Here is a 24,261-nt window from a genome sequence, read left to right as displayed (position 1 = left end):
CCTCACTCCCACCCATCACACTGCCCCTTCTAGATGCCATAGTTAAGGGGCCTGTGCCCTAGGCTCTGCCAGCGCGACAGTCACGAAGGCAGCAGGTGGTGATGCAATGCATGGGCAAGTGGTGTGACGCGATATGTGCTATGCTGTGCTGTGTGTAAAGGTAGGGGGTGCCTGAATGCTGTCTTCCTCGTCCCTGCAGCAAGAGAGGGAAAGCATGCAGATAGAGCATTGCACTGAAGAAGCTTATTAAAGCGGCGCGCAACAAATGGAAGTGCGCTAGTCTTAGCGACAACCGTAAGCTGCGCACATTTGCGATAATTTCCATTAGGGAGTCTCGGACTTACTTTTTCTTAATATTTCCTACTCAGATGCTTTTGGAATCTTACTCTACTGAGTAAAATTTTTACCTGGTATTTAGTATTTTATCTCAGATACTTTGAGTGCTTTGTATGTCTTGTTTTAACTCAATGTTTAGTCCGCTCCGCTCAGACACGACCTTAGGTCCGTCCATACGGGCCGCGAAAGTTTGGGTGAAAACCGGGCCAGAACCTATTGTCAGTGACATCAACAAGGGAAGTCGTGGGAGTTGCGATTGAAGAGCGACTAGATGGGTGAGAAAATGGCAAACACTGATAAGGAGTTAAATTATGTGGTTTTAAATGTCAAAACCACGGTCTGATTATGAGGCACGCCGGAAATTTGGACCACCTGGAGTTCTTTAACGTGCACCTAAATCCAAGTACACAGGTGTTTTCGCATTTTGCCCCCGTCGAAATGTGGCCGCCGTGGCCGGGATTTTATCCCGTGACCTCATGCTTAGCAGCCCAGCGTATCTTATAATTAAGAACATAGCAGTTTTTATCTTATTTTTAAAATATTTATTTCCTAGTGAATTTTCTTAACAGTCTCGCAAGAGAACAGCAGTTTAAGATAGGTAGCGAGGCACTGGAAGTGGTAAGGGAATATATCTACTTAGGGCAGGTAGTGACCGTGGATCCGGATCATGAGACTGAAATAATCAGAAGAATAAGAATGGGCTGGGGTGCGTTTGGCAGGCATTCTCAGATCATGAACAGCAGGTTGCCATTATCCCTCAAAAGAAAAGTGTATAACAGCTGTGTCTTACCAGTACTCACGTACGGGGCAGTAACCTGGAGGCTTACGAAAAGGGTTCTACTTAAATTGAGGATGACGCAACGGGCTATGGAAAGAAGAATGATGGGTGTAACGTTAAGGGATAAGAAAAGAGCAGATTGGGTGAGGGAACAAACGCATGTTAGTGACATCTTAGTTGAAATCAAGAAAAAGAAATGGGCATGAGCAAGACATGTAATGAGGAGGGAGGATAACCGATGGTCATTAAGGGTTACGGACTGGATTCCAAGGGACGGGAAGCGTAGCAGGGGGCGGCAGAAAGTTAGGTGGGCGGATGAGATTAAGGAGTTTGCAGGGACAACATGGCCAGAATTAGCACATGACCGGGGTAGTTGGAGAAGTATGGGAGAGGCCTTTGCCCTGCAGTGGGTGTAGCCAGGCGGATGATGATGATGATGAATTTTCTTAAGGTGTGGTGTACAATGACCACTGTGTTTTACGTTATTACGAAAGTTAATGTGTTCGGCCAGAAGTGTAGCAAGTTACAAATACAGGACAAGTGCCCATTGTAGCTGCCTTCATATGGCCGACGGGCTCAGCGTCCTTCGGTATGCAGAGAAACAATGTTCTGTGCAAGGATGCGATAGCTAAAGCCCCTCTACCCGTGCACTGCTGCCAGCAGAAATGTGTATGGAGGGGCTTTAGCTATAGCGACACCACACTCGTGCGGCTGGTGTTTCGCTGCACTTCTTTCCCCACCCATAAGTTAACCTCAACTCGACGCGCCAATCAAGTGGAGTTGGCAATTGCCAAAGCCTGGTTGAATGCAGACTCTCATTGAGTTGTGGGACATCAGTACTTGCCTAATGGCGGACCCATAAAATTAATTTGTTCCACCGAAAGTGTCCCCTCCCTCCATGCACACATGTTGCTAGATCCCGCGAACCTCTAATGAACCCTCATGTTTTGAACATATGGACTCCTATAGAAGCTTCACTATAGAAACTAAATGTCATGAAGAATTAAGCACAGACAAGATTACACAAATGGGAATCAATGCATGTTAATGGTTGTTCATGCTGTAGATGTTTCTCATTTTACACAAGTTAGTTACCTTTAATTAGTTAACTTTTAATTAACTTACCTATAGATGAGGTGTCACTACTAAAGTAGAGTGTTGTTACGTATCACCGGCGGGGGCTGGCGATCTTCCGGGAAGCGACGAACGGAAAGGCGCCACCCGGTCTGCTGCGACTACTCGCTTTGAAAGGACGACCAGATGTCAGTCCGCAGCCCATCGGCGCCACCATGGCTGCAGTGGCGACTCGTTTTGTAGGGAGGACAATGCACTGCTTCCCCAGCCATTCGGCGCCTGGATGTCTGCTGCAGCAACAACTGGCTTTGTGAAGACAAGAATGCGCCGCGTCAACCGAGGGACGGCGCCGAGATGGCTAGGCGCCGAGATGGCTAGACGCAGTCGGCGGAGCAAGTATTGTTAGTGTGTACAGCACCACCATCAAGGTCTGTTTGAAGCAGGGGAGCTCCTGGAAGGTATTTTGGGGTGCCGTCTCACGCAGCTTAGAAATCATCAGTCAATGGACAGACGCGGCTGCCACTGACTGCAAGGTCAACTCTGGGATAAAAAGGCACCTGCTCAGGTCTGGCACCGTATCTGCCAGAACCCACTCACCGCGGCGTGGTCAGTGCAAGCTGTGCGGAAGTGAGTGCGTAAACCCTCTCCCTCAAAGGCGGGTTGGCTACGATGACTTTGGACGCTCTGAATTGGTCGGCGAACTGCCGTTTTCCCTCACCTAGGGAGGGATCTACGGAGGACAGAGTGTATTTAAGGAGCCGTTGGCAGTTCCTCAGTGTGCATTCCTCTTTCAGTCATGTTAGACTGATGAACTGTAACATTCTCATGTAGATACTGTAAATAAATCCCATATTCCTCGTTCTCTATGAGAACAAGTCCCTCCTTTAAACAACGTCATCAGCGTGGATAAGTTGGACGACGGCATGGGCCAGTTACCATCTATTTCATGCCCGACTTCAACCATCACAGTGTGCTGAAAAATGACCTATAACAGTTTAAGGCAACTGAGGTCTTCTGTGGGCCTTTCCTCACCCCCCCCCCCCCCCCCCCCAACGATAAAGGCAAGCCTGCAGATGTTTTCAAAAATACCACTTAATAAGACAATGTGTGAGAAATTGCAAAAAAGTTTGTGTACCATGCATTGGGTGCATGTTTAGGAACCCCAGGTGGTCAAAATTAATCCGAAGTGAATCACTACAGCATGCCTCATAATCATTGTGGTTTTGGCACATAAAACCCCAGAATTAAATTTTTTTGACATCCTTGTCGAGGTTACATAATCTTCATGTCTGCTACAAAATACCATTTGCTGTGTAGTCTACCCACCGTGCTTTGTTTCTTATTCCAAGGCTATCGGGAAGCAAGCTTTCACTAAAGGAAAGTTAAAATTAATAAGGTAGTGTATGTGTACTCATCTTGCGCTGTTTAAAATTGCGACAGTCAAATCAACTTCAAGCTCTGTCAATATAAACAGCGTTGCTGGTGGATACCTGCTTACATTGCCATGCAAGACACTCAGAGTTAGCATGTCAGTAACAATTGCACACCACACTGACACAACAGGACATGCACAAGTTGCTGCATATGCGAAGTCCAGAAATATGGATTCATGAACTTTTCAATCAAACTATGTCACACTATGTTGCGATGCAGAATGACTTGCACCCTTTCACAGATTTGGCATACAGGCTCGCTTATCGGTGTAAAAGCCACAAGACCCCTGTGTTAGCTATTATGGTGCAGTGGCTGCAAGTATGCATGTACCTCTGTCTCTATATTTTTTTTTTCTCTTCAGGAAAGTCTGTATGCAAGGCAGCCATAAGTTTAATGTGCTGATTTCTTATTGGTATTAAAGCTGAGATCATACTTATTGTGTTTGTAATTCCCAGCATTGTTTCTTCATCAGCTTATCAAAACAGTGGTTCGTTCTGCAGTGTGTTCACTGTTGTTGATTCAAGAAGAGATGGCAAATGGGCGTTGATATGGAAAAAAAAATAATCTGGATATTGTTTATTTACTGCACCAATGGCATGGATCACAGGAAAATATGCTCTGTGGAAGATCACATTATAAGGTATGCAATTGTGATGCATAGGTGATAAATGCTCCATAGAAATGATATTTGCTTGCTTATACTTACCACTAATATTACTCCAGAAAAGTTAAAATTATAAAAACAACACTCGGGGATTAGACTTGGCGACTATCCGTGCTCACTATGGCTTTTTTTCTCGTGCTGAAATATTTTAGATAATTACCTGCAATATTTTTTTGTAGTGTATGCAGTCAGTATAGCTTTAATGTACTGGTAAGTGGAACCCAATTGTAGATCGGCAACACAGTGTAAAACAGCCAGCGATACTGATAGGTAAAATGTCACTGAGCTCTCACCAAGCTCATTTTTATTTTAATTAAAAATAAAGGGCAGGTTCAGGCCTACAAACTGCAAGTCCAACAACTATTCAATGGGAAAAATGGCATTTAAGAAGGTGCCAAAACAGTCTATGTAAAACTGACTGAAAAAAGGAACTAGGGGCACCAGGCAAACTATGGGTTCACAACAGGAACTGCATCTTCCTTGTCTTCTTTGTCCAGAAGTGAGTCTGTGCCACTGCATGGAGAGTGCTCCTTTCGGACACTTTTGCTGCAAGAAAGCAGGCCAACATGATCATTTGCACATCTTGCAGGAAAGCCCAGCATTTGGTCTTGTTCTGCTTTTAGTCTGTTTTACCAATGAAGTGTTTCTGCAAGAATGTTTTTTATGTAAGTGTGGCTAAAAAAGTAAATCCTGACATATGCCTGAGCTTGTCGTGCAGAAAATGCAACTCATTTGCAACACCCTGTCAAAAACTTTACTTTGCTAGAGGTCAAATGGCAAGGGAGGATCATCTGAAAAGTTACAGTTCAACTGGCACTGGTAATATATTGCACCTGTATACTATTTACCAATATATCACAATAGTTAAATGTGTGAGTGCCTCAATCTCTCTACAGAAATGCTGTTTGAATGTTGCAAGTGTAAATTGGCCTAATTTGAAGACGGGCATCCGAAGAGCTTTAAGATGCATGAATTTTGATGAAGTCTGTCAACACTGAAGCTGCACAATGGGCCCATATGGCCATAGGGTAGACAGTTGCCTCTTCCAGAATAGCTTGCTCAATATTGCTCCCACCCCAGCTGTTGAACGAGGTGAGCCTCTCATACTGCAACTTTTACAGACATTACTATGATCAACTATATGAGAGATTTGTGAATTAGGCCCAAGCATGATATGCCATGAAAAAAATTGACTGAAATGAATGAAACGGGCACTAGTGCATGTACTTTTGAACTTGAAACACCAGATCAATGGCTTGGTCTTAATGGTTTGTCCAGTCTCACCAAGGCAAGCAAAAAGTGGACCGGTTGTCCTCATAAGCATCTGACCAGTTTAGGTTCAATGGCCCCTGTTGCTTCCAGCTGCGAGCAAAAAATATCATCCGAGTGCCCCCAAGTGTTGTGTCCAACCTCTGGGGGCAGCAACAGCAAGAGAGTTTCATGACATGTCACGTAGAGCCCCGTATAGAGTGGGCAGCCCCCACTTTGAACCTTCTAGGAAAAGGCTCCGAGGCCAGCTTGCTTTGCACCGGCGAAGGCTTGCGCGGTAGCAGTGACTCTGTTTTGGTGATGACCATTCCCGTGAGGTTTTGGGGAATGGTGGGGAGCCCCCGCAGAACCACTTTCTGGCCTCTTTCCTTGGCCATGTAGTAGTCTCCCGAGTCGAAATAAACTTGCTGCACACATGTAATAAGAAAAAAAAAACAATATCGCAGGTTTTATTTTTTGCATTTTTTGAGCCATTTAGTGCTTGTGCAGGCACTGCTCAAGTCTCATTACATTACGAGGAGCTAGCACGGGAACTTAAAGCCTGTTTTTCATATGTGCATACTTTCTGGTTAAGAAACACTTCGCTCATGGTGAATGACATTTCCAGTATTCCAGAGGTGTAATTTGCCAAACCAGTTTAGTTGACAATATTTTTTGTTTCACAAATATGTGCAGATACCAGCCTAGAAGAAACCATGTAGCCAAGCTGAAAAGGAACCGGTCCCGATTTTAGCATTTAAAGAACTGTAAAATCTGTTAAGCAAGGTAATTAGGTCTGCCCAGGCAGGTATGGCTATACAATTTCATAGTCTATCACCATTGTTTCACTCGCAATGTGGCAACCCTTTAGATTTCCCACTAAAGTGCAGAGCAGGTACTGTTTGAAATTGTTCCTGCCCAAATGTGTTTCATGTGCACTTAGCGAGGTTTCACGGTTTCATCCATTCAATTTACCTGCAATATTTTTTTCAGAGCCACAATTTTACTGCTGTATCTGAAGAGGAATAACCACATTATATACACTTTTGCATATAGTTAATGAAAAAATTAATTTTGCTAAATTGGCTAATCATTTATGGCAATGAATCGGCATTATGATATATCAGGTATATATGTTGTAACTTGGTACATGGATCTTTCGCATAGCAATTTACTGTTGTGAGGTGTCTTTCCACTAATGGCCAAATGCAACGAAATATCACTTAGGCTAAATTAGATATAAATATGTAGTATACAGGGTGTCCCAGGTAAATTTAGCCAGAGTTTAAAAATATGCCGATGCACTCTAAGGCGATGCGACCAAATGCATGTTGCTGACTAGTGTATGTAGTAAGTCACTATTTTTTGTATTATGCTTAATTGCGTAATTATTGAATTAATTAACCAACTCCTGAAGCAACGAAGTTAGGCAAAACATTCCATTTAGAAAGTTGTAGAGCGGTTTGCAAAACGTCCGATTATACCGTTTATAATTTTCGATCTATTACGTATTAGTTTTTTTCCGCTTACTGCCAGATGCCCGCAAAATACAAAAGAAAAACACCACGTGACATGCCCACTTGCGCGCCATGATTGCAATGCTCCCAAACGTTCCGCGTACAAACGAACATAGCATGTAGCCGAGTGTGCTGCCGCTTACTCTTTCCTTACCATGGGAAAAATAGGTGTTTTTGTAGATTACGCCAGATTCTTTTCTGAAGGAACTACTACACTGAATATTTTATGTAATAAATAAACAAAAAGCAGAATGAATGCACTTTTCACGCATAAAAGTTTTATTAACGAGATATATGTCATAAAAAAAGATATAGATTGCCAGAATCAAGATTGTGAGATAACACTGAACAAAGTTTCTAAAGACACGCTTGTATCTACTAGGAAAATTATGTAAAAAAAATTGAGACACAAAATATATTGCCGTCTAATAGGCACTATCTCCGAAAAAAATACATTTTTGTGGTGGAATACCTCTTCAACGAAAAATTTTTAACTGCGAGCACTACAGTTGGGCGTGCCGGGCTGTGGCCGCCGATGTCCCGGGCTGGTTTGCATCGGTAGTCCCTCTCAGAGTCCAAGTCCGACGAAAAGGCAGCATCTTCAGACTCACTGCTGCTCGATCCATCGATAGAATGAGCCGCAGACGCAGCGAAATCACGAGATCTGCGATCATTCGGTGCGCGAGCGCTGCTCCCGGAGGCAGCCATTTTTGCTTCCTACTTTGACGATCGCGAAACTTCGGAGCACGTTCATAAATTACCGCCTCTTGGAAAAAATCTAACTGCTTTAGAAAACAAAAATATAGCTTCTCCTTCACGTCCGATGGTGAAGTGTGTCCATGAGCGACGCGGATGTTCTCGAAAGCGGCATTTCAGGCATTCGATAGCGGGCGGCCATTTTTTCTTTCTGCTTTGACGATTGGAAATCTTCAAAACGCGTTCAAAAATCACCGCGTGGCAGAAAAAAAAGTAAACTGCTTGTAAAATAAAAATATAGTTCTTCACGTCCGATAGCGCAGTGTGTTCGTGAGTGGCACGAAAGCTCTCGAAAGTGGCGTTTCAAATCATCGTTAGCAGGCTAACGATGCACAATGGGTGCAGTACGGAGAGAGTTAAAAGGCGACAGGGCAACGTTATCGCGGTGAAAGCGATAACGGTTGCTGGTGTCAATCGCACAGCCAACGCCTACGTCGTTGCCCTGTCGCGGCAGCGCACCCTGTTGAATGCTATGTTCATTTGTACGCGGAATGTTTGGAAACACTGCAATCACGGCGTGCAAGCAGGCATGTCACATGTGTTTGTTTTTTCGCGGACATCTGCAGTAATCGAAAAAAAAACATAGGAAATTACAAACTGTTTAATCAGACGTTTTGTAAACCGCTCTACAACTTTCTAATTGGAATGTTTTGCCCAACTTCGTTGTTTCAGAACTTGGTTAATTAATATTGACTCATTATGCAGGTAAGCAGAATAAAAAATTAGTTTTACTTCATATGATAGTCAGCAACATGCATTTAGTCGCGTCGTCTTAGAAAGCATTGGCATATCTTTTAAACTCTGGCTAAAGTTAGCTTGGACACCCTGTATACTATTGCAGCAACCTTTTCAGTCCGGATAATTGCATGTGTTTCTCAAGAGCTCTTAAATATAAACACCTAAGCAGACAATGTGTGCACCTGGTGGTTAGCGGATATGACGCGGATCCCAGACCGCAGTCTTCAGAGATTTTCAGCGCACCCTGGGTGCTGCATGCCCAGTCCCAGATGTAATGCCGAGAATGCCTGCGACCGATAACGGTACGGCGTCTTTTATATGCGAGTAGCATTCTTTGGGAACTTCACCCACTTTGCGGTATTGTTTGTCTGCCTGTACCTAACCTCTCACTCCAGCATGGTTCACTGGGCAGTCCATGGTCAAATCGGACTGCTGCGATAAATGAACTGTGTTCGAAACCAGTCGTCTGACATGTTCACGTGACGCATTCACTCGTATTTGAGTCTAAGAGAAGCCTCCGTGCAAAATTTTATCTACACTATCTAAAACTAGCCTTTCTACGCTCTTCAAAATTTCGTTGCAGTTGGCCTTTAAATTATCTCTGCTGGACATCTTATCCCCAAAGACGACATTATAAATGAAATTGATGCACTCTGATTTCTTTCAACCTTGAGTAATCTGTTATAATAGACAGTCAACCTGACGTTATTCTCGCTCGCTCTGCTTCTCTTACTGTTTCCGCATGGACTGTTTTCATACTGTCACTTAAAAAACACTCAAACGCTGTCCCATGCTAATTGTTTCAGCTTCTGCACGAGCTTTGTATTCACCTGACCTTCAATTACTCCATCTTTGGCACTTAATTGAGATTGTCTTACGAGTCATGACCTTGAAAAATTACAATGCATTTCTTGAGACAGACTCCATTCCATATCTTATCTTAGTACATCTTCCCATTCAGCAAATGACAGCCACTAAAAGCTGGCAAAATGAGCTTGCCATTACGTACGTTACTTACAAACCGTCTGATGCATCTGGTGCCAGACATCTGCCGACACTATATAACATGAAGCTTTGGCTTAAAGGGACTCTAAAGGCAAGGCAAATACTAAGTCAACGTGGACTGTTTAAATACCATTCCAGAAACCTCGCAACGCTTGTTTTGTGCGAATACTAGGTTTACGAGAAAATTGCATCTGGAGGGTCCTAATACCTTTTTCGAAATTCATATTTCCAGTCACCCAACCGGGGGGAGGGGTGACGCCGTATACACCGTCACCGCCCTTTGCTACCGTCTGGCAGTAAAACGGTGCACGACAGACAGCGGTATGGTCTATTGCCCAAAGCGCAAACGCGTGGCCATGGAGAAACCGAGCCAAGACAGCAGTAGATTCGCCGTTGCAGCTGCTTTTTGGTCAAATTTCGTGGACCGTTCGGGCATCCCGCGACATCACATGGAAGTTGAATTCTCTACTGCTTTCAGTTTGTGCAAGTTTCAAGAGCCAGCAAAACCAGCGCAATACTGCGCGATAGTGAAACTACTGAAACGCGAAAGTGTGGGCAGCGCAGAGTCGAGTGAAAACGACACCTTTCGACGTTGTCAAGTGTAATCTCAATGAATTATTTTTTCTAAAGATGAAATAGAACAGGACAAGTAGCATGTTATTTCGTTTTGTGACAGAATTTAACTGAGAAGTGTTTTCGTCATCGGGCAAGTATCCAGGGGGAGTCGCTAATTATGTCCTGCATTTACCTCAATTTCTCGATTATTAAGGTTCTGTTCACGATAATATTGATGCCTTAGAGATTCTCGAGCGCTAATCACTTTAGCTTTACTTAATATTTTCCTTTAGTGTCCCTTTAATGTAATTCAGCTTGTTTGCACACCTCTGTCGATTTACAAAATATGAAAAGCCTTTACTTGAGATTTGACCATATTTTAGGACGGGATGAAACAAAGTAGCACACAATGAACTCTGCAAAGCAAACGGAATGCATTTCTTAGTTTTTTTCTTTCTCCTGCTGTGTGGCTATTTTAACGCCAGCTCTACAAACTCTCTGCGGGTACGTAGTGCAGCGACAAGACAATTTGGCGACATTTTACGTGTGAAAATGTATGAGCCAGTTCGTATACTTCCAGCAGTTCACTCATGTGCGAACTTCTCCCATCAGCCTGACTTTCTGATACTGTGCTGCAAGTCTCACCCCTTTCTTCTGTCGTTTCTGGAAAACCAGAGCTCCTCCGGGCACTGTTCTCCCCGGGTACTTAGACATGAACTTTGATTCTTCCACCAGTTGGGCTTGTCGCTCCGTTTGCTGCCAAAGGACAAGAGCATACCAGTTGACTTGCGCGAAATAGATGCACACCTATGCAATGATGCGCTCCGCGGAAGAAAAATACTGCGGCGCTAGCTTGAGTCGATTGTTCATTTACCGACGCTGGAATAAAATGACGAAAACATTACTACTCAGGTACAGGGCGCACAATCCTTGATCGATTCCACTGGACATTACCGAATTCCCCGCGCTAATCAAATAGCACTGATATACGAATGACATCGCGTAGGTTGACATTTCCGGTCTGACATGGCTTCATGCACACGGCCAATGGCGGTGCTGCAAACGACACTCCGGTGACATTATCTGCCTTTTAGTCTGCTGCTTTTCGGCTCGTAGAACTTTATTTTAAACTTCAGAAGGTAGAGCTGAAACTTTTTTTCGTTCCGGTTCTTTGTTTCTGTTCAACTCCAGAGTGAAAAATCAAGGTTTGAACAAGTTTGCGTTCGTTTGCACAATCTGAATTTAATTGCAGGAAAGCAGCGTAACTTTATTCTGTACGAAAACTAGACAGCGGTCCTGCGCTCCACTAAAGATTTAAAACAGAAAGAAAAAAAAGTTACGCATGCTTCTTCAGGCCCCCAACAGTTACACACACGCGTGCACACACACACACGCACACCAGTGTGGAAGCACGCCTCGGAAGCAACTCTTGATTTGTATAGCACTTTAATTTACATACCAATGTGATCGAGAACAACCGTCCAGGTAGGAAGCGCTTCATTTTCTCCGCCCTCCGGAGAACTGTTTGGCGGTTACCAATTTCAAACGCTCAGAGTATTTACTAACATGTATGCCTTCCTGAGGTGAGTTGGTGACAACATAATAATGGTGCTGCTACTTATAAAATGACATCAAGTTTGTTTGCGTTTGCATGCAGGTGGCATGGTTGAGCCATAAGTGCAAGTAGTGCATGGGTAAAAAGTTTCAGAGAAGGTGGCCAACCTGAACCAAGCACCTCTATTTTTATTTTTATTTAATTTTAGGTTCAGTTTCGGTTCAATACCCTAATTTTATTTAGTTTGCTGCCGCTCTCGCTGTGCAAGTTCTATTCGAGCGTTGATTTTTTGTCAGTGTTATGAGGCAAAAAGACATGTTTTAAGTGCCTTCCATAAAACCACCGCCGTCACGGCCATGGACGCGATCTCTTCACTCAATCGCAAAAACATAACTGGAGTGCTCAGCTTAGGAACCGAAACAAATGGCGCTTCGACTAAATCGTAGCAGACGTCAACCCACGGCGCACCGCGGTCGACCGTGCCTTAAGAGGAAGCTTTAGCTCCGGCCCAAACTCCGACGCGGCCTATTCAAATACATGTAAAATGCAAAAACATTTTTCTGAGAACCCCTGGACTGATTTTAATGAAATTTGTTGTATTTGAGAGAGAACCCTAATTTCTAGCGACTGTTGGAAGCGGAATTTCTATTTAGCGCTTGAATTTTGTGAAAAAGATTTTTAAATATTCGACCGTTTGAAAAAAAAAAGAATAGAAGCACGAAGTTTACAAGTTCATAGCTCTGCATCAAGAACAGATATCGCGATTCTGAAAACGGCATCCATTAGATTTTTCAAAGCGGACAAATTCGATATATCATTTTACATCTTACATGAATCTTACGTTGGTTACAAGGGTTCTGCAAAAGCTGTATTTCCATATTACTACATTTTTTTTTATATTCATGTGTTACATATAAATTTTGTTCGCTTTAGATGTGCTATTAGATGCATTTCCCAGAATTGTATCATTTTTAGTTGTTGAGTTACAGAGTTGTAAACTTGATAGTTTCGTTTCTTTTTATTTTCGATTTTTGCCAATTTTAACAAAAATTTACAACCTAACTCAAAAATTCGAAACCAACAGTCACTAGATATTAAGTTTTTCTTTTAAATGCAACATACCTCGTCAAATTTGTTGCAGTGGCTGCCGAGAAAAACGAGTTCTCCTTTTACATGTATTTGGATAGGAGCGCCCGAGCTAAAGCTTCCTCTTAAGAGGAAGCTTTAGAGGAAGCTAAAGCTTCCTAGAGGAAGCTTTAGCTTCCTCTAGGAAGCTAAAGAGAGGAAGCTAAAGCTAGAGGAAGCTAAAGCTTAAGAGGAAGCTAAAGCTTCCTCTTAAGAGGAAGCTTTAGCTCCTGGCGTATACTACTGGCATATCCTACCACTTGGCTAAAAAAGCCTGGCGCATTCAGCCAGCAAAAGCACGGCCTTCGAGATCGGTTCGTTACTTGGCGGGAGCCGTCGCTGGGGCGTAGAATCGGACACCACCTACTTTTGGAAAAATAATTTAACGCTTCATAAAACATGAACCACAATAACATGGGCTTGATAAACAAAATATTACCTTCGTACAGCTAGAGCCGCACTTGTCTGCTTCCAACCAATGTCGGTAACCTATCACTGTTCCCAGCATGTTTTTTGAGTACAACTACATACCTAAAGCAGATCGGAAAATTCTGCGAGAAAGTGTTCCACAGCGCTTTGCGCATTACCACTGTATGATCAGACACTCAGACAAATAAGCTTTCAGTTGCGCTAAAAAAAAAAAAAAAAAAAAAATACGGGTACCATAAAAATTGGTTGTCAGTCCCTTTAAGGTCAGACCACTCGCGTATTTGCCAGCGCGCGCTCACTCCTGGCTGCTCCTGGTGAGACATCTTGGCAGACTATTTTGTAGTGAGCTATTAGAGAGTTTTGGAATAGGGGCCCCAAACGTTTTGGGGCGCCAAAGAAATAGCGTCGAAGCCACTGCGCATGCGCGAGACGCAAACTGCGTTTGGGTCTTGCGTTGGGAACGCTATTTCGCCGATTTAGCGGGAGCTCAAATAGCGTTCCCAAAAGCTTTGCGTCAACAAACATGGCGGCACCCATCGAAGCGACGGTTCTAACCTAGCACCAAACTGGGTTCGATTCGCGGTAATGCGTGAAGTTCGCAAGCTAGGAGAAGTGACTGCAGTTATCGCTTTCTCTCAACTAGCGTGTGTTATGAAGATTGATTCATTAGACGCCGCTGATTCCGAATTCGAGCGTGGATTTTATGGCTCGTAGGCCTAACACGGCTAAGCTTGGCTGGTGAAGGCACGTAAAGTTGGTTTTGTTGCTCCAAACTAAGCACAACTAATTGTTTGCTGCTTGAAGAATAACCTCTAAATTGTAATTAAACGCGAATACACGCAAGTCAAAATTACTATTCATATCATAAGATGGTATATTTTATTTAATTATTTCTAGTAGCTTTTCTTTGACGCCGTAGTGGCGCTGTCAGCGCAAGACGCTATCTGCAAACGCAAAGCCCTATTCGCAACTTTCACTCCTGCGTGCCCCAACGCTAACACCCGCGAAGCTCTTTGGGGCCCCTATTCTAAAACTCTATTGATAGCGCTTCAGAATGATCAAGTTAGATATAGCCACTATCCGTCGGTCAAGCTGGTACAGAACAGAGCCGGTGCACACCACGTAGCACAGCCAGCCAGGAGCATATGAGCGCGAGCGCGCACTCTAGCCCGTTCATGCACCAACCAAACGCCGCAGTTGCACGTAGCTGTGGTCTGCCACGTGGCGCAGATACCGCGGCCGCCGCGGGTTGCCGCAACGAGTCCGCTGGCATAGCGCACTGCGGCTCGCTGAGAAGAGCCGCGTTTGCGCGTCGTAGGCCCCAAAATCGGAAATAGTGGCGTCCACGTGAACATCCAAAATGATATTTGAACTGCGCGCCACGATGACATTCAAATGCATTTGCAACTTCAAATGCATTTCTCGACTGCTATAAAAATGGTTTTAGTTTCACGTACGTAGAAGCGCTACGTATATGTGAAGATCTTGCGGGATCAAAATGCGCCTGTGCCGAACGTAGGGAGCCCCGTCGCGTCTCACGCACGCACGTGAAATCTGCGCCTTTGTGTTGAGTGCCCCGCGTAGTACGTGACGGGCTCTGCAAGCTACTAGGCCGAGAAGGCAGCACAAGCTAGCACGGACGCGCAGTTCGCCAGGTGCGGTAATCGGGCATTGGCTCCGATTCTGGCTCGTCTTGAACAAACTGATGGACTAGCGTTCATGCCTGCGGCAGAGGCTGCCAGTAGGCATGCGGGAGCAAGGATCTGTACGTTTCCGAGTCCTCTACCCAACGACTGCTGCGTACGCAATTCGCAACTTTCACGTACGGTGGCGCCGTCGTGCGGCGGCAGCCGGAAAGAATCGAAAGATTATACTCGCCTCTGGCTGCCGCCCGTTCGCGTAGCGTATTGGTGTTGTCTACGCTTTTCCTTCACTTTTGGTTGATTTTTTAACGCGTTCAAAGCTCCCATGGGATCCTGAAGGACACTTAACATTCTCAGAATGAGCAAACATAGAAGTAACCGTATTTGCTGCGTGCCGCAATGGGTGCCGAGCGGTAGTTATGCGGTAGGTGATGTGAGCCTTCACTCATTCCCATCGGCTGCGTCCATGAGGAAGAAATTGATTATTAAGATGCGGATCGGCAAAGCTGTCACAGAAGCGATGAAGGTTTGCAGTGCGCACTTCACGCCGGATGACTTTTTTTTTTTTTTTGAATACGACAAATGAGTGACGATTCCGAACACTTGAAATCGCGGATAGACGCACCTCCATAAAGACGTAGGCATAACACTATATTACGTGCAGGGAAAGAAATAATGCGCAATGTTAACTCAAATGTGTTGTAGGATGATTGATGCTTGCGTTCTTGCCACTCATGCCTTTGCGGCTACGTTAGAGCGCAAATATTCTCCGTAAAGCCTTGTACCTGCTTCAAAATTTCTTGCTCTCGCTCATGCGTTCGTGCTCTGCAACGCTGGCTTGACATTCCACCATTTTCGAACAGAGAGATGAGTTTCTCATTTGTGCACCGAAGCAAAGTGACGCAGGCGTAGAGGGACCTGGAATTCGTACCTCGTCTGCCACTTCGATGCGCGGCTGCAACGTGTGCACAGGCGTGCATGACTGCACTCGTAAGGTAACAAATCCTAGTCCAACAAACGTTAAACTGATGTGCAGTGTTCGCGTAGCGAACCCTCAGCTGATCTGCGTGTATATTATTTTATAAAGATAACTGGAAGAATGAAGCGAGCATTGCCGCGGACCGGTAAATATCGGCTATGTATCGCTTGATCTGTCTATGGGCAAGACGCGGTAGGACTCGCGCAGGCTGTAAAACTACCGCAAGACTGCAGCTTGCACAGCACGCATAAAGCGCAATAACTAAATTACAAGGGTGAATGGTCATCGTATTAGCTTGCAAAAGCGGTCAGATATGGTTTTTTGTTTACTTTTCGTGTTCAACATCCAGCTTTGTGAACACAGGCTAACTAGACAAATTTTTGCACACAAAACGCTGCTTTAGGGCTGCTTTTCACGACGTCTATGTAAAGGACTTCGGTCGCGCAACACCAGGAAGGTTTTTTTTTCTCGACACGGCGGCTTATTCAAGCGGTCTAAGTAACAAATTGCAGAGAGCACCACACCGTATAAAAGCTCATGGTACCCTTCAAAGAGGTCATATTAATAGAATAGCAATTAGAAAGCACGGTCACTTCTCTCAACACCGTCGCGGTAAAACTGAAACCACAGCTCGTGTGGTTTGCTTCGAAGCAGCGAAGTTTGTATGCAAAGGCCTTCAACAGTCACTGACGTCGACGTGCACGCTTTTATGCCCCAGCACACAAGATGACCAGCGTTTAGGACTTCCTCGCCTTCAAGCAGGCTTCGAATCCTGCGTTCTGCTCGCCCAATGTGAGCCATTACGCAGGCTAACGACAGCGGGCGTGTAAACTGAAGAGACATTTGAACATGACGACGCGAAACAACATGCCACTGAGCAAGACGACCGCAGCACTGCACCGACTGCTCTAGTTCTTAATCTATAGTGTATTAGAATAATGTCCTAGTGGCGCGAGCAAGACGGAGAGGCAATCAGCCGGTTGAAGCAAATGCCAGTAGCCGCGGCCGGTGGCGCTGCTGCGCCTTTTTCTATAAAGCCCCTCAATCGCCCAAAGTAGCGCCATTCACTTCCCTCCTCCTCCGCTCGGCGCGGCCTCGACGGTAGCGCCGCCGGTGGTGGGCCTGCCGTAGCAGACGACGGCTAACACGCTACGGGAGGAAATCCGCAGAAAAGTTCGTTCGAGCCCTGCGAAACAGTTTTCTCAATCAAGATCTTTCTTCGTCAGTCGGTAACTGGCCTTTAGAATTTCGTGTTGGAATTGCGGAAGAAATAGAGAAAAGGACCATTATTCAAGGCGTATTTAAGGCGTAAAGCGCGCGACGTTGAGAGTTCGTGTTGCTGAAACACGACGCAAGCACGCGGTGTACTCAAACACGCGTGTAATTACCAAAGTTTCAGGTGTTGACAGCGTGAAAGTATGTGTACGTGGTTTCGTAGGTTCATTTACGTACCTGCAGGATACTTTTGTTCGGCCGGCGCGTGAGAGATTGCTGACCGCACACAGCTGGAACGGCTGTGTGCAGTCAGCAATGCCTGGCAACAGGGCCGTTTTTTTCATTGCGGGGTGCTTTGGTAATCGTGACGATATATTGTTTTTTTTTTTTTACAAGTACTGCTCCAGGAGGGCACATGTAATGGCCAACGGAGGCCTCTGAAGAGCACGTGACATTACAATAATGCAGGCGTCGCAGGGAGTGTTCGCATACAAAATTGGCTGTCCGCGATCTTATACCCCCTTGGCATGCACAGGCTTCGGCGAGCCCCATCCAGCCCTGGTTCTAGCTTTGGTGTTCCCGTTGCCGCTTTGGTGCCCTGGAGGCGCCGTCAATAATACGAAATAATGACAAGGTGTTACAACTAGTAATTAAAATTTATTGAAGAAATACAATCACGCCGAGGCGCCAACTTCTAAAGCAGCGCTAGCGCGCCGCGCGAGTATTATGAAACGCCAACGAGGAATTTACCGGCCCACGTACGACTCTACGATCAAAGTGCACGTTAGTCATCCCCAGGCGAGCTAGATAAAGTTATCCGGAGCCATCCACTACGACCTGCATCCTAGCTTTAGTCGCTTCGGAACGTTAAAAACGTTAGTCACCACAAACCAAATCAATACATGCGGGCGTACATTCGAAGCTAAAAGACTGCATCGTAAGTCATATTGAGCCTTGCAAAGGCGTCGAGAATGTGCTAACTTCTGGTGGAGCTCAAAACACACCCTGAATAAAGTCTCTTTTATGTCACAGGCCAGCTGCAGATGCGTGCATTTCACCGTAAGACGAAACTACATGAAACAAAGAGAGCACATTCGAAAAAAAGAAGAAGTCAAGACAACGCGCTAAAAATCACGCAGAGCATGAACACACACTTTTTCGAAGCGGAAGGCGTGAACTAGGCTCAAAATAAGAGGTTGTGAGTAGCCGTGGCCCTTACTTCACTAAGCCGTGCGTTCTTCGCCACTTCCTCGAAGTCAGGCCGCCCGATCCTGCGAATCCACACTTCTTTTTGCGTTGCGCCCGCCGGACGGCAAAGCAAAAAGCTTTTTGCCCTCGCTGTGTCTGTTGCAGCAACCGAAGGCGCAGCAGCATGGCATCGCAATTAAGTTCTCAGACCTACACATTCTATTACGCTAACGTACTCTGTCAGTCCGCTTGCCGTACTTTCGTCGCGCAGGCCCAACAATGGCGGTCGGCGCGCGGTGGAAAGAAAAAAATATACAAAAGCGCGGCGCCTGCTTCCACGTGACACATATTCACCAATGGGGGAGCGGAGGAGGCTGGGGCGACAGGGTGAGCGGGGTGGCTTAAAGATCTAAGAATGGCGCTACTTCTGAAAAATTGAGGGGCTTTAGGCAAGCCAACCTCCTCTGAAGCCGCCGCCCCCATTCGCCGGGGTAGGGTGGCTAGAAGGCACCCTAGCCGGGGCCTTGTGCGCGGTGCCTTTTGGGTAGGAATAGGCCCACATTGTTGCCGGACCATTCGTGTTTGTTTGGTACGTGGTAACGATTAGTGGCTTAGTGGCGCCTGCCGTTCGAGGCAGAGTTTCCTACAGGAATTACTAGAGGGAACTCTGGCGCTAGTGTCTACGGGAGCTGCAATGGGAGCGGTTGTCCCAGCATGGGAATTATGGGAAGTACATGGATTTGCCTAAACTTCGTCCTTTTGGCTTCAAACGGCATTGTGACTTTGTTAACTCGTCATTTTCAACAGTATATTGCGGAATAATTAAATAAACATCATTAAAATTGCCCGACGGCAGGATTCGAACACAGGGACTCTAGCACAGAAGCCTGATAATGAAACCATTAAGCCACGGACGCACGTATCGACAAGCGAATGAAACGCCCTTATGAATTTATCGCGGGCATGCCAGTGCCTTGAGACGCTTGGCGCGTTTGGATTTGGCCACCTGGACAAGCTCAATCGTTGCAATTAATAGACACTGTACGCGTTCCCGGCCTCTTCTGCACTTCGAAGAATATAGATTGCGCCGAAATATACGACAATAATATTTATATAGCGTAATATACAAAGCCACAAGAACGTCTGAATCCACAAGCACGAAGATCAGACAAATCCATGTACTTCCCATCATTCCCATGGTAGGACAACGACTGCAGCGCCAGAGTTCCCTCTAGTAATTTTGTAAGAAACTCTATGGTTCGAGGCACGTAAGAAGTACAACGCGTGGGTGCCTGCTACCGCGGGCGTCGCGTTCTTCGCTTCAAATGTGTTGCCTTGAAACGTGGAGGTGGACTGGGGAGCCAGACCCATAGCGACATAATTTTCAAAGCATCACTTGCACTTACCACCGCAATTAGTCGGCGTTCTCACCTCGAAACGTCCAGAATATGCCGGCCCGAGCGTGGTCTATTGTTTCGTCAAATCAGCTGTTGTGTACCGGAAACTCCGGTGCGTATTGCTAATTTTTGTTCCGCTGTCTAGCACCTATATAGGATGATACAAGATCTTTCGCAGGATAGTTATTTGTCGCGTGTTTGCTTAGTGAAAGGTTCTGCTGTGCGTCTTTCGTTGTGAAGGAAATGAATAGCATTACCCTACACAATGCCGAAGTCGTCACCTTTCCTTGAGGTTTACGTGCACTGTTTTGTAAGATTGTGTGTTGCGACGTCCTTACATTGTTGGAGACGTGCCTATTGACTTCTCGCCGGTCTTTTGAGAGGCAGAAGGCATTGTAGAACGGCAGCATCGACTGGAACCGTCTGCCATAACAGTGGGCCGGCACGGCCTCAAGTATGGTCGGGGTCCCCGGCTCGCCAGTCCATCGTTAGGCACAAGATGAATTTTTTTCACACGGAAAAGCAGTCGCTGCGGACCCTGGACGCTCACTTGAGCTCCTGCGCATGTTCGCAGAGGCGAAATACACAACATTGTTTCCCAGAATATTGCCCCAAACGCGACGAATCGCCGTCGGGAGGGCGGCTTGGTTGCCATCACACGTTTGCAGGGCGAAAGGTTTCGTCGCTTCCCTGAAATCGCCCCGAAACGCGACCAGTCGTCTGTTACGTGGTCGTCGCGGGTTGTTGGGCATAATCCCGACGCCCGATCGTTCGCTGCTGCATTGGCGCCTGTCTGCTGCTTGATTAAGCGGCGAGCCGCGTAGTGGTTCAGTGCTTTACCTGACCGACAAACCACAGACCCGACTGCTTCACACACTTCCTTCACTCAACCTCGGCGTTCGTTTGCAACGCCGACTACGTGCGCATATTCCAAAACCCCCGCAGCAGACGCAGCCAAAGCGAGCTGACTAAAGCTCCCGCTTGTCTATCACGTGAGGGCCTGTTTCCCATCATCGCATTCCTCTAATTTTTTTATAACTATATAGGCTTCAAAATTGTCACTTGACACTCCCTCCTAGTATTTTCCTTTCTCCGTGTGAGGGAAGCTCGCCTGATATCTCCCTCTCCTCGAAAGAGGATTCTGGGCCGTGGCGCTGTTCTTGGGTCGACGCTCGCGCGATAACCTTGCAATCGCGCTAGATTGTACAGGTCAGGATGCAGCGAGCTGAGCCGCGCTCCCATGAGGGTAGTAGAAACCAGCACCTATTTCCTTTCTTGGGGCTATGGGCAAACAAATTAGATTCTGTGGTTTCACGTGCCAAAAGCCAGATCCAATTATGAGGCGCGCCGTAGTGGGAGACTACTACTTAATTTTTACCACTTGCATGGGGCTGTTTAACGTGCACCCGCAGTGGATGGTACACGGGTGTTATTTCGCCCTGTCGAAATGCCGACCGCCGCGATTTGATCCCGCACCTTCGTGCTAGCTGCGCAACGTCATAGCCTCTACACCACCACGGAAGGTATGCAGTTTGGCCACCGTGCCTGCGATCTTAGACTTTGGCCACGTTGCTTTGGCTTTCGACAGTATACACACTGCACCTTTTTTTTTTTATTCCAGGCAGCCCCCCTCCCACAAGATCTAAAAAAAAGTAAATTATGGGGTTTTACGTGCCAAAACCACTTTCTGATTATGAGGCACGCCGTAGTGGGGGACTCCGGAAATTTCGACCACCTGGGGTTCTTCACGTGCACTTAAATCTAAGTACACGGGTGTTTTCGCATTTCGCCCCCATCGAAATGCGGCCGCCGTGGCCAGCATTCGATCCCGCGACATCGTGCTTAGCAGCCCAACACCGTAGCCACTAAGCAACCAATAGGGCAAAGTTCCCGCAGCGGTATAGTGAACGCGTGGTGCAGAGGGACGCGGCCGACCGGAGCGGCAAATACCACCGCGCGCGCTACGCCCTTGCCTGCCGTAAAAAAAAGGACTTCGGAAATGACACGCAAGCGACTTTAAAAGCACTACAGCTGATAAGTAACGAAATAGTCAAAAACTTTTACTGACAAAAGTATATCAAGCAGTCGGTGGGAATATCAGCACAGCAAGGTATACGAGGCGACAGCGGCTTAACCCACACTGAACTCAGCATCGCAACTACGCGTTCCGTCTCATATCTGAATTTTTTTAAACAGAACATCGCGGTTTTGACGGGGACAGCAGGGAGAACGACACGGACGAGCGCTGACTTGCAACTGAAGTTTATTGCTTGGAACGAAGCGCTGACTTGCAACTGAAGCTTATTGCTTGGAACGAAGAATATCTTCGTTCCAAGCAATAAACTTCAGTTGCAAGTCAGCGCTCGTCCCTGTCGTTCTCCCTGCTGTCTCCGTCAAAACCGCGCTGTTCTGTTTCAAATATGGCTTACCAACTCGCCCAAACGTCCATTTTAACGAGTCTCATATCGGCTTCAAGGGTCCGTTAACAGTCAACAGCTATATACTTCGGAACAAATCTCTGCACTGCGTGAAAGAAGGCCAGCAATATTGAGTGTGGAGAGTGACGCGCGTCAGCAGCGTGAAAGCCAAGGTCCCCTTATAAAACAACAAGTAAGGTTCTAGAGGAACCGTCATTTAGGATAAGCCTAAAAGCGACGCTCCCACCTGTTCATTATTGCCGGTGATTTCGACATCCGCAGAACATCCTGCGACTTGGCTGTCTTCTGTGGCCATGGCTTTAACAGACGGTAAGCGGAGCACCCGGCAAGACAGAATCTCGCAGCTAAGGCAACAAAGCGGTTGGGCTTGCTTAACGGCTATGCGAAAGACAACTGCGGCTGCACGCGGCGGAATACAGCAGGCAACCGATCTACACCAGGAGGCGAGAACTCCGTATGCCTCCCATTGACCGTGTCAAATCGCGTCACAATTACGTCAGGCATACAGTCAACGTCAATGCCTACGGACGACCAGAAAGTAAATCACAAACAAAAGTGATAGTGACGTGACGCGCTCTCCTTTCGCCCTCCTCTCCCCTGACGGCTGTCCGTCGCTCAGCTAGCCGGTGCGACCGTTCAGCCTCACTGCTCGAGTGTTGCTACGCGGAGCGCTGGCTTCTGCGTGTTACACATGCAGCGTGCCATAGACTGGAAACGAAACACAAACCTTCGTTTGATTTTTTTTTTTATAGCGATCGTAATTATATGAACATTCCAGGCGAATCTCGACCGGCGGCGTCGCCGTTGCTGTATAAAGTCCAAGTGCGATAACATCGCGGCCGCGCGCCGTATGCATAAGAAAGAAATCCCTTTCTCTATGCTGTAAGTGTGAGAGAAAGCCTGCGAGGGTGAGCCGACAAGGATAGGCACCGTGCACTGTTCAGATGGCACTATGACGTTTTCATTTTTCACCTCGATATCTCGGACACCGGCCGCTAGAGAGGCATGAAAATCATACGCCATTCCAAACGATAGTGGCTCACTTTTCGTCGCTCGTCTGACTGTTATGCCCTGCGCTTTGACGAGATCGAGCTCACAATTTTCGTGCAACTGATATCGATCGCGAACGTGTGCAGTCATATGCGGAGCATGGGCACTTCGACATTGTCACAACTCGGACAGACTTGTCTCGTGATAAGCGATCGAAAGTGACATGGCTAATGTAAACAGCGTCTCTTCCACTGCTTCCACTGCGCTGCTGTCAACACTGAAAAGCGCTGGCCGCTCCAGTTTCACTTGTAGATGGCGCAGAGGTCGCGTGCAACTGCACTAGGGGCGGAATCTTATAACGCTTCGGAAAGCGAACAGTTCACCTCGCCGTTTCCGTCACCATATGGGCTGTTCCCAAGCCGGATGTGGAAGGAAGGGAGGACGCAACCAATAGAAAGAAGGTGCCGCCTCTGAAGTGCGCGTTATATTGCGCGCTAGTCGAAGAACTGCACGGTCTTTTTACTTGCTCAATAAATGTAAAATATCAATTAAATATTATTTTGCAAGTTTTAAAGTATAAACGTGCGGATGCACAATTCTTGAAGTAATTTACTAATATCATTCTTTTTCATTCTCAGCCGACAGGTAGCGTCGCAAGCGTAAATGCGTTGGCAAAGCCCAGTGCCATGCCGTGTGCTACCAGGAGCTTGCACGATGCACGCATCAGGAATGCACTGCCAGCACTTGCTACGTAGCGAGTGCAAGAGAACCACGAACTGGGGCCACCTTCACTAACGTTCCATATCAATATTCCTTTCTTTTTTTCTTCACTTCGTCATCGGCTCGGACATTAATCGCACGCCGCCGCGTTGCTGTTATCGCTGCGATCTGCCTCTCGGCGCGCGTCGCGTCATAAAAACAATGGAACATGAAATCGAGCATTACAATAAACGGGCTCTGCATTGCCTGCGCGAACAGAGAGAGAGAGAAATGAGAGCAAAGACATGAAGGTCAGCAGACGAGCGCCCAGTTTGCTACCCTACACTGGGGGTGGGTGAAAGAAATAGGAAAAGAGGGAGAGGGTGAGCACTGAGTGCACGTGGGATGATCCACAGGGACACTATAAGCGGTCTCTTAAACCGGTGCTTTATTTGGGCTCATTTACAAGCAAATGGAGAGGGCCAAGGTAAGAGCTGC

At 46.4% G+C, this 24,261-nt stretch overlaps 2 protein-coding genes across 3 annotated transcripts in view; one reads left to right on the top strand and one right to left on the bottom strand.

Moving 5' to 3' along the window:
- Positions 1-24,261, top strand: part of LOC126548015 (N(G),N(G)-dimethylarginine dimethylaminohydrolase 1) — an 85,423-nt gene that overhangs the window by 38,652 nt on the left and 22,510 nt on the right. The gene's annotated exons all lie outside the window — the stretch shown is intronic.
- Ogg1 (8-oxoguanine DNA glycosylase) overlaps positions 4,558-24,261 on the bottom strand; it is a 70,670-nt gene continuing 50,966 nt past the window's right edge. Inside the window, exons 8-10 of one of the 2 annotated variants that reach the window (XM_055063603.2) lie at positions 10,751-10,861; positions 5,778-5,962; positions 4,558-4,832 (exon numbers count right to left, since the gene is read on the bottom strand). The gene's annotated coding sequence lies outside the window, so the exon portion shown is untranslated. The remainder of the gene's footprint in view (positions 4,833-5,777; positions 5,963-10,750; positions 10,862-24,261) is intronic. The other variant, XM_055063604.2, reaches the window with a different exon arrangement.

The sequence above is a fragment of the Dermacentor andersoni genome, chromosome 1 (assembly GCF_023375885.2).
Source record: "Dermacentor andersoni chromosome 1, qqDerAnde1_hic_scaffold, whole genome shotgun sequence".
Classification (NCBI taxonomy): domain Eukaryota; kingdom Metazoa; phylum Arthropoda; class Arachnida; order Ixodida; family Ixodidae; genus Dermacentor; species Dermacentor andersoni.
This window is presented reverse-complemented; position numbering and strand designations above follow the sequence as displayed.